The sequence below is a fragment of the Wolffia australiana genome, chromosome 11 (assembly GCF_029677425.1).
Source record: "Wolffia australiana isolate 7733 chromosome 11, ASM2967742v1".
Classification (NCBI taxonomy): Eukaryota; Viridiplantae; Streptophyta; class Magnoliopsida; order Alismatales; family Araceae; genus Wolffia; species Wolffia australiana.
The window spans coordinates 10,652,474-10,669,707 of NC_135845.1; the positions used below are offsets into that span (position 1 = coordinate 10,652,474).

General features: G+C 39.0%; 1 long non-coding RNA gene across 1 annotated transcript; it reads left to right on the top strand.

Moving 5' to 3' along the window:
* Positions 1 to 956: 956 nt before the first annotated feature.
* LOC144709422 (uncharacterized) lies at positions 957 to 1,903 on the top strand. The gene is made up of 2 exons (XR_013583024.1): positions 957 to 1,335; positions 1,441 to 1,903. It is a non-coding gene; the product is annotated as an uncharacterized LOC144709422 (long non-coding RNA).
* The last annotated feature ends 15,331 nt before the right edge of the window (positions 1,904 to 17,234 follow it).

Consider the following 17,234-nt stretch of genomic DNA (forward strand, 5'->3'; position numbering starts at 1 on the left):
TATAAAAATATCAAAAATACCTATACTAGTTTTATACTAAATAGTTCACCCATATCAGTAGTATTCTATAAGCATGGGGTATCTTATAGTGATATAATTAATTCTTAACTACTACAAGTAACCATTTATTCCCTCTTAATATCTCTATATACTTATGTAACCACTTAGTATATAATATTGGATACTCATCCTCTTCCGATCTACATTCTTAATAGATATAAGTATATATTTCTCTTGCTTACCTATCTAAATTAAATAGTCTTTCCCTATCTATCTAGCTTCTCCATCTTTATCTCACTCTTATCAAATTACTTATTCTTATTGAGTTCTTATCTAGCCTTTTACTAACCATATTATTACCCTTCTTAAATATAATATCTAACCTCTTCAAATCTTCATTATTCTTAGTATCTCTAGTACATATATAGAATCTTATATATATTCTCCTCTATGACTATCTTATTAAACTAATATCCCCTCTACTTATTAATTAGTTATCTCTTCTCATTCCCATTATCTTTTGTAATATTACTACCTGTCATTAACTAATATCTCTGGAGTTTCGCAGTAAAGGAGATAAGAGATTCACCTGTGCTTAAATAATGTAATCTGTAATCAGCTACTCTGAATTTCCGCTTCATCAAAACAAGTGAGTTTACACTAAAGTCCCTCGTGAGGATAACAAACCTCATATTCCGCTGTACAAAGTCAAATAAATTCTCGATCTTTTGCACGACTCGTTTCTGGTTAAGAAAGATTCATATTTCCACGCGTGGCTAGTCCCGGTCCGTGTTTCCCCTACCAATCTGTCCCGCGTACGACTTGACTTCAGTCGGTGTAATCAAAGTCCCGTTCATTCCCGCGTGAATCTTTCTCTTTCTGGGTCAATTCAAGTGCTCTCCAAGAAAGAAAAAAACCCGTTAAAATGGGTTCTCTTTCGCTCTGAAACTTACCATTCGAGATTTTTTAACGATGCAGGGCCACCCAGGAATTGTTCTTCTTCTCTGTTTACTCGTGGCTTTCCCAAGCGAAACGCTCTGTAGAACTTTGTTGGACGTCTCGTACTATGATGATGTTCAAACATACACTGTAGATAGCTTGCATGGGAGGCGCAAAACTACGTTAAAACGGGCAGATTTACAGCGGTCTGCCGGACAGCAATGGACTCGAGAACCGCCTCCGCCGCCACGAAGAAATCCACCTAGATCAACTCGTTCACCCAGGAATCCGCCGCCGCCGCCGCGGGCATGTCCACCACCACCAAGATCAATAACAACGAAGTAGCATCTTCGTTGCCTACCGAAGATGAGCATGATTAAACTCCCTCGACTGCCTGTATGAATTATCTCATGAGGGGGACTTTCGTTTACTTGTAATCGAACGCAGTACGAAATTCTCCCGGCTAAATCTTATTCCTTTTGTGTCTTTGATTTGTTGTAGATTGGTGCAGGAGATGACTTCTTGCCTGATTATTCACATGTCTTAGACAGTCATGAAAGTTGCCTGTGTGAATTAGCACATGCGGAGGAGTTTTCATTTGATTCTCGTCGAAACAAGCATGAAATGTTCTCGACTAAACCCTATTCCTGTCGTGTCTTTGATCTGTTCTAGATTGGCGCATGAGATTATTTCTTGTCTGATAATTCGAAACCAGCATGAAATTTTCTCGATTTGATCTTATGTAAGTCTTCTCTTTGATTTGTTGTGAACCGGTGCATGAGATAGTTTCTTGTCTGATAATTCATTCACATGTCGTAGACAACCATAAGCTCCCCCGGTTGCCTGTTTGCATGACCCAAATGGGGGGCTCCATTTGATTGATGTAAAACGAAGTATGAAATTTCGTCCATTACATGTAATTTGTATTTTCTCTTTGCTTCATTGTAGATTTGTGCATGAGATAGTTTCTTGCCTAAGAGTTCACCTGTCTAAGACGAGCATGATAAGCTATCCGCTTCCTAGATGAATAATTCCACGAGGGGGATTTTCATTGATTGTCGTCGAAAGCAATATCAAATTCCCCGAATAAATTGTGTTTTTTTGTAAGTTGGTGCATGAGAGAGTGGTGATGTTCTTCCTAAAAAATGAACCTCCTGCACTAGTATGGCCCTGAGATCATCTGTCTCAATACTATAAAAGAGGATGTGGGGTTCATGATGGTAGCACATTTGGGCTCTCGCATGAGATTCTCAGTAGCTTGGGGAAGAAAGAAGATAGGGTTTAGAAGAAAAGTAAGCGGTGAGAAGAGAAAATGGAAGTTAAATGTATAATGGTAAGATAAACTTTGTCAAATTTTAATTTGTTGCGTTGGTATTGACGATCATTCAGATCAAAGATATCACTTAGTCATGGTAAATGTACTTAGATGATTTTAAAACTTGATGGTCATGGTTCTGGTGGTCTGGGCTTGGATATTTTTCTCAGCTGTAACGATCGTCAACGTGAATCAACTTTGAAATTTTAGAAAGTGCATGTTTCAACGCAATGTTAATGATTTGTTTCTCGTACAATTCAAGGATCATAGTACTTTTGAAGAAAATTTGTTTTGGCCTACAATTCAGACAGAAGGTGAATTATGACAAGGACTCTATCACGTGGGGTTGGCCTAACTGACCAACGGGTAGGTCTACCACCCCAACTTGACTAAGACTCTAAGAGGGCCAAAGAATTACCAATACTAAATATGATTATATATTAATTTAAATATATTATATATTCTAAAATAAATTTTAATAAATTTTAAATCATTGATAATGATAAATTTTGAACTAAGAATAGGTGAACCTACTGAAAATTTTCAGGTTAGTTTAAATCCTTATTTTATATGCTAGCTGGATTTGGAAACAAATAAAACTTTATACGGAAAAATAATGAAGATAATGAATACTATAGCAATATTAAGTATGCATGAAGTTATTCAATTTGGTTCAAATTACTGAGAGAAAAATAGATAAACAAAAAAGAAAACGATAGAGAGAGATTTACTTAAAGAGAGACTCCAGGAGTTTGGTTTGGGGATGTGTAGAGATATAGAGAGGGCAAGACGAAATAAGATAAAAATGGGTCGAGTAGTGATAACACCCCGAATTTGGTCTTTATTTCATGCTATTAGCACAATTTTATGCATTTAAAGAGCTTAAAATAGGGTTGTTATCATCCAATTACATGAAAAAACTGTTTTCAAGTGATTTCTACTTTTTTCCCTAATTTTCTGTTAATTCTATGAATTTTAAGGGATTTATTTGAGCTTGAAATAATTGATTTTGAATCGAAATGGCAAGTTTAATATTTGATTTTGAGATTTTTCAGTACGAGGATGAATCAATGAATTTTCTAGAATTTTCTAGGATTTTTTACGATTTTCTAGGATTTTTCTGTGATTTATTTGAAGAGGAAATGCATTTTTTCTAAGAAAAAAAGATATATTTATAAAGAAACAAATGAGTATTAAGAAAATTTTCGAACTTTGAAGGGTTTATTGTAATTTTTTGTTGCAATTATACCCTCAAAACAGCTCTCGGTCGTGGTTGCAGGCGTAAAGATGTTACTTAAAATTTTCTAGGGTTTTATTGCAAATGATTTAATATTTGTTTTAATATTTTAGGGAAAAAAACAGGAGGAGAGAGAATGCGCAAACGGCATATACACAAATATTTTTTGGGCGGCATCCATCCGTAATTGTATTTTTTGAAATGGGTTTTGCCGCAAAAAGGCCAAAGAGTTTTTCGCGTGTCGACGTGGCATCATCGTGGCCGTTGGATGAGAATCCAACAGCGCTTGAGGAGGGGTCGACGCTGGGAGGTAAGTTTGCCGCCCGCGTGGCGCGTACAACGCGCACGCACGGGAGGTGACGTGGCGCTTGTGGATTCGCCCGCGGGGCGGGAAAGGCATGGGCCACATGCGTGTTATATTTATACTCCTGATTTGTTTTACCTTTTTTCTGTCTATTTTTATTTTTCGCCGGGGGTACGTGGCACAACGAGAGGGCACCTGCCTAAAGAAGTTGAAACGTCGCCGCCAATGAAAAGATGACACCTCAGCGAGCGGTTAGAAGAAGAAACAAATTAAATAAATGATTTAATCCAATGGCTAATATTGGTTTAAATTTATTTATTCATAACTTTCGATCCAGAAGTCCGATTGAGATTATTTTTTTATAGATTTTCTCGTCTTGATCCCCTCCTTCTATTTGTATGTTTGGATTATTGAGATCAAGCCTGCATTGATAGATAAAATTTAATTACTCATTAGGGGTAAAATGGTAATTTTGCCATTTTACCTAGGTATAAAAGCCGAATTTTGAGAGGGTGTCATTCTTGATGGTGCTCTATCACAGCTGCAAGACAGAGAGGAGCCCCATCCTGGATCAACCTGTTTGGTACATTTCCCTTCTTTGTATTTGAATTTTGGTGCATTTTGAATGAAATTAGTTCAAATTATTGATTGTTCTTCTTGATTCTGGTCTGAAATTCTAAATCGCTTGGCTTGAGCAGTATGTACAAGCCCTGATTAGGATTGAGAGGAGAAATTGAGAGATTTATCTAGGTACTCAACTGCATGCCCAAAGAAAACTCTAAAAAAAACTTTGAATTCTAGGGTATTAAAACTTTGTTTTTTTTATTTTTATTATCTAATATTGTAGTCAGTTCTGAATTATCAAATTTAAAAAAACAAACAAACCAAATCAAAACTTTCTTCTTAAATCCCTGTAAAGTGAATTCCTTCATCCTCTCATTTGGATCAATTAATTCAACTTAGAGTTCCCTAAATTCTTCTACTCTTCCCATTTCTTCTACCTCCCTCTCTAAATTCCCTTTTCTAATTAGGTTAGATTGATCTTCATTGAAGATCAAGTTTGTCCTAATTATTAAAAAAATCATCAAATTGAACTCCTTACTAGCCTCCCTTGGACGATACCTTCACTCATCATTGTGCATCTTAAGTGAGGCTTTATAAATTTTATTGTATAAGCTAAAATTGACAACGACAAGGGTTAAAATTGCATAAATTTTACCCCTATTTTTGGTTTATCAAGTAGGAAAGAGAGCCTAAGAGACAAGTTGGTTAACAAAGATACAGATGGAGAGGGAGAAATATCAAGGGTGGCATACATATGGAGAAATAGATAGATAAAGAAAATTAAAAAGGACATTTTTTTCTAGAATATACATTGAGAAGAGAAAGACAGAGTGAGAAGAAAATATATGGGTTTATACGATAAAGATATAAGATATCAAACAGATGTTTTTAGAACATTTTATGCATTTCCTCTAATTTTTTAAAATGGCAAAAGTCTTGTATTCCCTCATTAAATTCATTAAAATAGGAATTTATCCATTAGTTCAAACCGTCTTCACTTTCATTTCCAAAATATCATAAATCAAAAAAATTAAATGTATGAATATTTTTACTAAAAATAAAACACCAAATAAAGATATTTTCATGCGTTCAAGGGTAAATAATTCCCTCGTGAATAATCGCGGAAAACATGCAATTGAGTTTCATGTATAAAAGTAATTCATATTTTTTTATTAACTTAAGGCACATATATCATACATTGTGTAACCAATTTTGAATATTTCTAGCCAGATTATACCAATATTTAAATAATAAACTATTCCTCAATCAAATGACACAGCATGAGAGTAAAATATGGACGGTAAGTTATTAACTATGAATATCCTGATGACTTATAAAATCTGACCATAAATTCTAAAAATTGAATGAGGCATTGAATTTCTAAAATATATTGTTTTAGATGTAATATCCTAAATCACGATTTATTACAGATATATAGATTTGAAGACTACAATGAAATAATTACCTTCATGTAACTTGTCTCAGACCTACTTATATGATGCCATCCCCTTTACTATTTACAGGATCTACAGAATGCATAAACCTTTAAATACCAGACTTAAAATTATTGGGCCAGTGACCCCCATGTCGTCTTAGGAGGGAAGAAGTAGAGAAAGAAGAAAGATCAGAAAAAAATAGGTTTATAACAATACTAAACGTTATATCATGCATCTTTATTTATATTTATATTTATATTTATATTTATATTTATATTTATATTTATATTTCTACTTATCCTTATATTTCTACTTATGTTTATATTTGTATTTATTTTTATATGTTTAATATATTTAATTGTAAAAGGATTCAGGGATTAAAACAAATCAATTTGATAGTCTATTTGTATGATGACATGTCCCTTATTATTTGCAAGATCTGCATAATGCATAAACCTTTCAACACCAATCTTGAAATGATTAGGTTATTAACCCCCATGTTGTCTTAGGAGGGAAGAAGTATAGAACAAAAATATCACAAAAAATAGGTTTATAACAATACTAAGCATGCTATGAAGCATCTCTTCTTTATTCATATTTATATTTATATATAGATATATATATATATATATATATATATATATTTGTATTTTTATCTGTATTTTTATATGTTTACGTATCTGTATCTGTATGTGTATATGTATCTGTAAATTTATATGTATCTATATCTTTATCTGTATATGTATATGTATCTGTATCTGTATCTGTATCTGTATCTGTATCAGTATCTGTATCAGTATCTGTATCAGTATCTGTATCTGTATCTGTATCTGTATCTGTATCTGTATCTGTATCAGTATCTGTATTTGTATCTCTATATGTATTTGTATATGTATCTGTATTTGTATTTGTATATGTATCTATATCTGTATCTGTATCTATATCTGTATTTGTATATGTCTCTGTATCTGTATCTATATCTGTATCTCTTTTTTATTCGTATTTGTATTTATATTTATATTTATACATAGTTAGGTGTAAAACCATTCAGGGATTAAAACAAATCAATTTGATAAACGTTTTCTTAAAATTGGCCCCCTTATCATTCCTTATCGTCTTCACACAAATGGTTACAAGGCCAATCATACTTATCATAAGAAATAGTACTACTCGTGATTACTGATGTTAAATATTTAAATCGTTACAAGGTCAACCATACTTATCATAAGAAATAGTACTACTATTGAATATCTTATGAGTAGGAACATTTGAAATAAACATGTGTGATCACCGCTTTATGATCTCATCATTATTCACAAGATTCACTTTAGTGGATGATGTTGACAGTCATCGCATAAATTCTGACTATATTATAAACATTGCACACAAATAATACTGAACATAATTTATTTCAATTAAGTTAAATAAGAAGTGTGGTTGGTTTTCTGGCCTTGTACTTCCATCATTAGTATCTCCGTCATTTAGACATTTCTCGCTAGCAAAAGGTTAATGATATTCAATTTTAAATTTAAGTGTGATTCTTTATTTGATATCATTCTTACATCTACACACCTTCCCACCAAAAACACCATTATCTTACAAAAAACATGTCCAGGACCTTGGACTCATTGATGTGAAAAATTATTTTTAAAGATGATTTCAAGTCTAAAAACTTTATGTGATGTTTTAATGTAATCCATGATAACATAAAATGTAATTAAACCATCTTATAGGTAAAGAATTTTCTATAAATTATTTAAATTATAATGATGGTGTGAATATTATATTATGGAAAGGTCAAAGGAGGAAGGTATTGACTTTTAAATATATGGATGTATAAATAAAAAGGACTAAGGGGTCAGAGTATGAGTAAGACTGAGGGGTCATTTTTGTTTTCTTCACTCCCAATATTTATCTTCTATCTCTGTAACTTTGTTAGAAAATTAGATAATATTCCATACAAATACACCTAATTTTAAAACCAATGGGTCATTTTTATTACAGATATTATGTTAAAAGTTATGTATAAGATAATTATCTTTTTAGGTTTCTAAAATCAAGTTACAGATATTATACTTCACATTAAGTTTAGTGAATAACTCATTTATGACAAATTTTCCGCACAGCAAATGATCTTCATTTCATGTCAAAATTTCTAACCTTTTTTACATTCTGCATTTATAAGTTAGGTTTTTAGTGATATACAGATATTTGTAAAACGTTACTGAAAACGAATTTAAACTGATGTCAGGTGATATTAACCTCAATAAAATGTTTCGGCTCCGTTGATTACATACCTTAGTGGGTCAAGCTCCCTTCTAGCCATTGCATTTGCAGGCTGCCTTTGGACTCTCTTCTGAGCTATGACCCATTTTTAAGTCTTTGCACTTTATTTTGTGGAATTTTCTTTTTTAAAATTCTAAGATAAAGTATCACACTATGAATTCCAAAAAAAGTAAACTGGTTAAAGCTTATTTATCACATTCACCTCTAAAATCCCATTAGTTATTGAAAAATTATCTTCACTCACAGTAAAGCATGAAAATTAAATAGAAAATGTCAGACCATTCAGTCAAGATGAAATAGTACATCCCTATGCATTAAAATTACATAAAAGATGTGATTTAGTTTTCTTAAGAACAATAATTCGAACTTGAAATATTCCTTTTGCTAAACTGAGGCGTATGAATCACACAATATCAATTCCGTGCAATGGGAGTGACTTCACCTCTTATGTAGGCAGACGAGGCCAGTATTTGTGGAAATGATTCTTTACTTCTCCTAGATTTTTCAAGCATTATGGGAAATAGCTTGATATCAAGCACATAATGTCACGCCATCATTTTCTTCACATCGAAGCACCTTGGGGTTATTATTGGATTGGTGAAGTTTAATTGATCTTCCATTGTCTGCCAAACTCTTAAGCAAGGGCTCCTCCCACCACCCTTCTCTCTCTTCAGCTCCACCCTATATTCATGTGTCTCACTTGTAGTTTACCCTTGGAGGCAATAACCTTTAGGAATATCTCCAATTTCACTACCTTCAATGCCTAATATACAAGAAAGTCCTAAATAGCAAAGTCAATGACCCATTGCTATGCTCCAGAGAACCATTACACATGCATATTCCTTTCCTGAATATCATGATTTTGATCGTATCATCCGATGGCTGAGTGATGCGGGGAAATTCTATGACCATATTTAGTAATGAGAGTATGGTTCGCCATCCATCAGTTTGTTCCATCTTCTCTTTCAAAAATGATGATTCTCTCTCATAATTTCACATCCATATATTACTAGATGTCTTCAAACATAAATCATGGAATGGATATAAACGGGTGCCAATCAATGCAGAATTTATTGGTGATCTAAGTATTAAAAGGCTCAACCATCACATGAAAACTCCATAAATACAAAAAACATAAAAAAAACCCAGCACTTGCTTAAAAGGAATGATGCAATTAACCAACGAAAAAATAGTCAAATCTGATTTTCCCATAATTATAACAGCGCAGGAAGAGAAAAATATTAGGTGCAGCAGAACCCTACAATAATACGAAATCAAGAACTGGTTACTAAAAGGCAGAAACCTGGGCATCACTTTTCAGAAATCTAAGAATGAGCAAGCTGTACAACCCATGGAATTTAAACACTAACTACAGAAAAATAAAACGCCGAAGCCAAACAAAAAGGAGAATGTGGTTAACCAACAAAAAATAGATGAAAATGTATTTTTCAGAATTACAACACTGTATATAAGAAAAAACAATCTTAAGTGAAGCAAAACCCCACAATAGATAGTACATGTATTCTAAATAATGACGGCAGAATAGAGGATATAGTTGGCATTTGCTGGCCAAATGAGATCCTGCTCCCCAGTCCCCCGAAAGAAGACAGCTGATTTTCTGCAATTACAGCGATCACCTCCTGCATGCAGTCATAATAAGCTATTTAAAACCTCACAAGTCAAACTAAAAGCTAGGAAAATATTTCAAATAGTATTTACCTGAGTTGCACAATCCATTTCGTACAATGAATTTGCCTCTCCCGTCCGCACCAAATCACATGTTTGTATTTAACAAATAAACTTACCAAATAAACTAATAAAAGCAGGGGATAGGAACTTTCAATTCTATTTAATAAGTGAATTATTGCTTACACTCTGGGTTACGATGGTCGGTTGGAGAACTCTGACGTCCCTTGATTTTTGAATCAATCATTTTGGTCAAGTATGAGACTGTTTCAATGATTGCAGGAGACGACTCACGAATTCCATCTGTTTGAAGTTTAAATACGAAGAATCAGCAGCGAATAGTGAGATTAATTAATTTCCTACTAAAACCTCAGCTGAAGGTATGTCCAATATATTAAATGATAGGGAATTTGTTTCTGTCCAATATATTCCATCTTTTTGACTGGGAGTTCTAACTCCAATATATTGAATGATAGTAAATTCATTTCTCCGATTCGATTAAGGTATATCATTTTCGCTAGCGTAAGTGTGATGCTAGAAATAGTTCAAACCAGATAATACTAACGCACTGAATCAATTTGTAATTTGACGTAGGACGACTACGGGGTAGGTGAGGTAGGGTGGAACGACAGGATATACGGGCTAAGGGTAGGATGGATGTCTGAGGGATAAAACAATACACAGAAATTCACGGCCGAATTCGGATTTAAAACTGATGAAAATCTGGTGGTGCAGCTCCAACCCTTTCGAGGGCGGGAGTACTGTCTTCCCCCACCGCGACGATGCCTAAGCAACGAAATCAATACCCGAATTTGCGTCGCGAGGAAACACTCGACAAAGAGGGAGAAGAAGTAGAAAATCCAAACTAAATCTAATTCTGACGGCAGTCGAAACTTCTCGAGAAAGCATTGAACGAGGAACACTTCGACACCAAAGAGTTCAGGCTTACCTCTGCAGCGTAGTGCGTGAAGAGGTTGCGGGCAATTCTGATCGTGACGAAGCTGGGCGAATCTGGGCATTGAGCAGTCCAGTGGACGATGGACGATGCTGGGCATTCCGGGCGTTGAACGGCCCTGGTTGAGTGCAGATGTTGTGGTCGCAGAGTCAAGCATGGGCGAACACCCGCGCGCGCAAAGCGCACGAAGGGTGCGCGGAGCGCACGGAGCACGCGGAGCAGCGTGCGCGAGCATAGAGCAGGCAACGCGCGGAGCGCCGGCACGCGCGCGGAGTGCGGGGAGTACGGCGGAGCGCACCCGAGCGCGCATAGCGCGAGCGGCTCAAAGCGCGAACGATGTTCGGATAGGGGCGGCCTGAACGTGGCCTCGGGCGGCCCAGTTTGGGCAGCCTTGGGCGCTCTTGGGCGGCCCTGGGGGGCCTGCCTGGGGCAGCCTTGGCAGGGCTGTCTAGGGCGGCCTTTGCGGGGCTGCCTGGGTGGCCTTGGCGGGGCTACCTAGGGCAGCCTTGGCGGGGCTGCCTGGGCGGCCCTGGGCGGGGGTACCTAGGGCGGCCTTTGCGGGGCTGCCTAGAGTGGCCCTAACGAGGATGCCTGTGCGGCCTAGTCGGGGCTGCCTGAGCGGTCCTGGCGGGGCCGCTTGGGCGGCCAAGGCTGCGGGACAAGAGAGGGAGATAGAGAGAGAGAGAGAGAATGAAGAGGAGACGGGAGGCCGGCGTCGCGAGGCGGCGACGGTGGCGGCGGCAACGGCGGCGGCGGCAGCGGCGGCGGCGGCAGCGGCGGCAGCAGCAGCGACGACGGTGGTAGCGATGACGGCTAGGGTTACGAGGGAGAGGGGAGGCTGGGCAGTCCTCCAAGAAGAGTTAACAAAACTCAATTTTTGAAATAATGACTGCCTAATGTTTCTTGAAAACAATGGCCTATATATAGGCCTTGGAGGAAAGAGAAAATGACGAGAAAATAAAGACGAGAAAATAAAGACGTGCATCGTGTCACACCAAAGGGCAGTTGTGGATCTGCCTCTGGCATTGTGTCATGATGCACGTAGCGACGTGCGTGGGTGGAGACGTGCTCGTCGACGATTGCGGCGTGTTGACTTCGGTTGACTCCAGTTGACTGTGGTCCATATCGGGCGTGTTGACTCCGGTTGACTGTGGTGACGTGTTCGATGCTGAAGTGTTGGCGTCCTCGCCATCAATTCCCCCGGGGTGCGGAGAACTCGACTCTGTCGGGTAGGCGTCTAAAAGCTCCAACGGGATCACCAAGTCGGGCTGCAGGCGAGCCAGATCTTCCTCCGTAATCCTCGTGTCGTCTGTCGATGCTTTGCGCTGCCAACGAACAAGAAACTTCCGCACCGTTCCACCTTTGGTGAAGGTGATTACCTCGTCCAGTATCTCCTCGATGATTTCATGCCAGTCAGAGGGTAGTGATGGCGGAGTGGACAAGTCAAACTCGCTCACCATAAAGTTCAAGGGTAGAACGGGGCCATTAGATGAAGGCGGTGGGGCTTTAAACACGACTAAATCCGAGATATTGAAAGTGGTGCTTATTCCCCACGAGGAGGGTATGTCAACGGCATAGGCATTTTCCCCAACTCGTTTGAGGATCGGAAACGGCCCGGCACTACGAGCATGAAGCTTAGTAGCCCGTTTGGAGGAAAATCTTTCCGGCCTAACTCTCACCATCACCATTTCACCTTCTTCAAATTCGCGAAAACGGCGGTGTAAATCTGCGGACTGTTTATATGAGGCATTACTATTTATGATGCATGTATAGATTTCCTCATGCAGATGTCTAATATGCTCAGCGAACTCATGACCATCATCTGAGACTCTGGCATGCGATAACATGGGTATGAGGTCGGTAGGGGTACGGGGTAGATGACCATGCACTATCTCAAATGGACTTAAACCAGTGGTACGATTGACCGACGCGTTGTAGGCAAATTCAGCACGCGGAATGACAGAATCCCAAGAAGTGAGGTTGTCTCCCACCAACGATCGTAATAGGTTGCCGAGGCTCCTATTAACGACCTCGGTCTGTTCATCAGTTTGGGGGTGAAAAGCTGTGGAAAACTTGAGCTTTGTCCCCAAAAGATGGCAAAGAGTCTTCCAAAAGTAGCTATTGAATCGAACATCTCTGTTCGACACTATGCTTTTTGGAAGTCCATGGAGATGCACTATTTCATTGAAAAATAATTGAGCGACATGAGACGCATCAGAAGTTTTAAAGCAAGGGATGAAATGAGCCATCTTCGAGAAACGATCCACAACCACCATGATGGAATCATAGCGTTTGTTCGTCCTCGGAAGCCCTAACACAAAGTCGATGCTCACATCCTCCCAAGGTTTCTGAGGGATCGGTAGTGGGGTATAAAGGCCAGTGTTCTGTTTGACCTGCTTAGCGAGAGCACATACACGACATTGGGAAACTATATTGGCTACTTCTCGCTTTAGGGAGGGCCAAAAGAATCGATGCTCAACCATAGCTATGGTTTTATCCCGCCCAAAATGACCACTAAGGCCTCCGGCATGCGTCTCCCATACAAGGAAATCCCTAAGAGAGGATTGGGGAATGCATAGGCGTCGTTCAAAAAATAAGAATCCATTTTCTAAAATATAATCTTTGTATTCGGGATTCGGATGATTGCCTAAAGTCTGTAGAATGGGAGCAAAGTCTGGGCAATCAGGATATAGGTCCTTCATCTGTTCAAAACCAATAACCTCGACCTTCATAACATTTAGTAAATGGACTCGTCTACTCAAGGCATCGGCGACCCTATTTTCGACACCTCTCTTGTGTTTGAGGACGAAGGTATAGGACTGGATGAACTCAACCCACTTAACATGTCTAGCATTTAATTTCTGCTGAGAATGGAGATACTTCAAAGCTTCATGAGCGGAATAGAGGACAAATTCCCTAGAGAGCAAGTAATGACGCCAATGACGTAAGGATTGGACAATAGCGTAGAACTCTTTGTCATAGTTGGAATATTTACGTTTAGCGTCATTCAACTTCTCACTAAAGAAAGCTATGGGGTGATTCTCCTGACTCAGGACTCCACCAATTCCTAATCCCGACGCATCACAGGCAACCTCAAATACTTTATCGAAATCAGGTAAACAGAGAATAGGGGCCTGAGTCATTCTAAGTTTGATCTCATCAAAGGAATTTTGCGCAGCTGTTATCCATTCAAAATGATTTCCTTTAAGACACTCAGTCAGGGGTGCCATGACGATACTAAAGTTGGATATGAATCGCCTATAGAAAGTTGCTAGTCCGTGAAAGCTATGAACATTGTGGACATTTTTGGGCGTAGGCCATTGTGTAATAGCGTCTATTTTGTCCAGATCGACAGAAACTCCTTGTGCTGATAAAATGAAACCTAGGAAGGAGACATGATCAACAAGAAATGAACACTTTTTAGGGTGTGCATATAACTGTTCATTTTTCAGGACCTCACACACTAAACGTAAATGATGGATATGGTCGGTTCGGGATTTACTGTAGATAAGAATATCATCAAAATAAACTACGACAAAGTTTCCTATGAATGGCCTAAGGATATGATTCATCAATCGCTGGAATGTGCTAGGTGCGTTTAATAAACCAAAAGGCATGACCTTCCACTCATACAGTCCATCCTTGATTTTAAAGGCGGTTTTCCACTCATCTCCAGGGCGGATACGAACCTGGTGATAACCGCTTTTAAGATCAATTTTGGAGAAAATTTGGAAACCTGCCATCATATCAAACATGTTGTCGATACGAGGAATAGGAAATCTATACTTGACGGTAATCTTATTGATGGTTCTACTATCAATGTACATGCGCCAACTCCCGTCCTTTTTGGGAGCTAATAGTGCTGGGACGGCGCATGGGCTGAGGCTCTCCTGAATGAATCCCTAGTCCAAGAGGTCTTGGACTTGGCGTTGGAGCTCCTTGTACTGCGTGGGATCCATACGATAGTGGGGAAGATTTGTCGAGGAGGATCCAGGAACAAAATCAATGGCGTGTTGGATTTCTCGCATAGAAGGTAGCTCATTGGGTAAGTCCTCGGGGAAGACACTATTGAATTCGGCTAGTAATTTGGAAACCTCCGGTGAGAGTGACGTGGAATCCTTTGAGTGATGATCAGGAATCATAGCTAAGCAAATAGACATCTCGCCATCTATCTCCTTCTGAAATTGGCAACCACTAAGAATGCATATACCTAAGGAAGAACATTTTGGCGAAGATTTTTGTGAACTTTGAGTGTACAGATGCCACGTAATTTTCTTTCCCTGATGTATGAATGAACAAGTATTGCTTCTACCAAAAAGATGTACATCGTTATCGTACAGCCAAGGACGGCCGAGGATAACGCTGCCCACCTTCATGGGTTACACGTTGCACAATACGTCTTCCTTATAAGATTGGACTTTCAAAGGAAGGCGTTATTGGTTCTTTACGGGAATCGAGGTAGCATCAATCTAGGAGACATAATATGGGTTAGGATGGTCAATTAGAGGTTCGCCCAAACGTGACGTCATGACATCAAATACGGCGTTAACACAACTGCCGCTATCTACAATCGTCTTACACATCTTGTCACGAATCTTGAAATATGTATAGAATTTGGACGTCCTAAAAGCAGAATTATCGATCGAAGGCTGAGTAAGGGTACATCAGACAACTCCTCTAATAGATGTAGACGGATCTCGATAAGGAAGGGTTGGTGGGCAGTCGGTGATACCGATAAAGCCCACTAAATCTTCCTCATGCACGAATTCGTCTTCGACGTAACTATCTACCCTATACTCTTCCTCGTCGATGGGTTGATCATCTACAACAGGGGTGTTATCGGCGGGCTCCTGACCTATATGTAGAGCTCGAGATGGACATTGGGAGGCTCGATGACCACGACCCTGGCATTTCAAACAGGTCAAGCCAGAGGGACCGATATGTGTGGGGTTGGATTGAGGAGGAGCTCTAGCTGTGGAATTAAGAGAAGATGAGGCACGAGCATTTGGTGTAGTAGAGGATGGTGACGGAGCGGGTGGACGATGTTCGGTGGGATTGCAAGTGGCGGTTGGAGCTGGTGGTGGTGGTGCCGGGTGTTGGGTTCTATAGGCCTTGAGATGGATGAACAGAACAAAACGATGCGCAGCGGAAGACTCTTTGCGAATCAAACGACATCGACAAAAAACATTAAACAATGTACCTTTGCACGAATCTGATTTGTGATTTCGTCGATCCTGGAGCGAGATGAGTCGAGCTGCTCAAGTGTGCAGCCTCTAGATGTAATCACGCGGTCCTCGGCACGTCGGATCTCCTCCTTGTTGATGAGCCCCGTTCTTTCTCCGTCGGCGTCGTTACGTCGTCCCGATCACATCAGGGATGGAGAGTGGGTGTGGGGAGAGTGGAGAAGAAGGGGAAAGGCCCCTGAACAATTCTGGCCAGGGTGAATTTCGTTCAGAGCCTTCCCCTATTTATACTAAGTGGGTATTTTTCATAAAAACCCCCAAAACTTAAGTATATCTTCTAACGTCCAAAAGACCATTTGCGTGTGACCCTCTAGGCTCATGTATCAGTCTAGTTAACGACTCCAGCGGCCCAATAACCTTTATTGGCCTTCCAAATTAATTAACTATATCATCATATAGATTAATTAATGTCAGATCGATTAAACCCAATCGATAGGTCGAGACTCTGACACGTGGGGTGCCAAGCTACACCTCATGTCCTAGAAGATACAAAGGAGTGTGTATCGACTCACTCATGGAACCTGTTCATCATCGGTTACCGTGTATGTATAATCCCTCATCCCCTTGACGCTCCTTGGATGACTTAGGGTATGGTCAACTATCAAACCCTAATCGGTCATCGGAGTTAGTACTGATGCATTTGAAAATCATTAGAGAACTCTTCTCCGATATGGAACACTTGCATTATGTAATCTCCTACTAAAGATGATCTTCCTAATCAAGTGAAGTGTGTTAAGAAGTTCTCCAACTTCAGATGAGACCTAGACTATTTCACTTGTGCATTAGCACCATTGGTGTTACACAACAATGGAATAGGGTTTATGATCAAATATAAATGTATGGTTAGTGATGAACATTTCAATCACTATTTCTTCTTGTGATAACATCAACTACAATGATGTACTCCACTCTCGTCGCCAAGTTTTAAGTTGACCTACTTGGAAACCTTCCAATAGGTTATACTTTCATACAATAAAACATGACTTCAAATGTAGACTTTCTATCATTTGAATCTCGTTGAAAACTCAATTTTATATAGCCCTTGAGTTTCAATGCATCTTCTCCATGAACGCAATATTTCCTTTTGTCTTCTCAAGACATCCAAAACACATATCATGTTGTTTTAGTGCTCATAACTATTAGAGCTCAAGCCACCTTAGGCATTGCACATAGAATGATGTGTATGATTAATCTCATTATCATGACACAATGAACCTCTCACCGAGTTCCCCATCCCAAAACTCCTTTTGTAGATGATATCTATGTTTA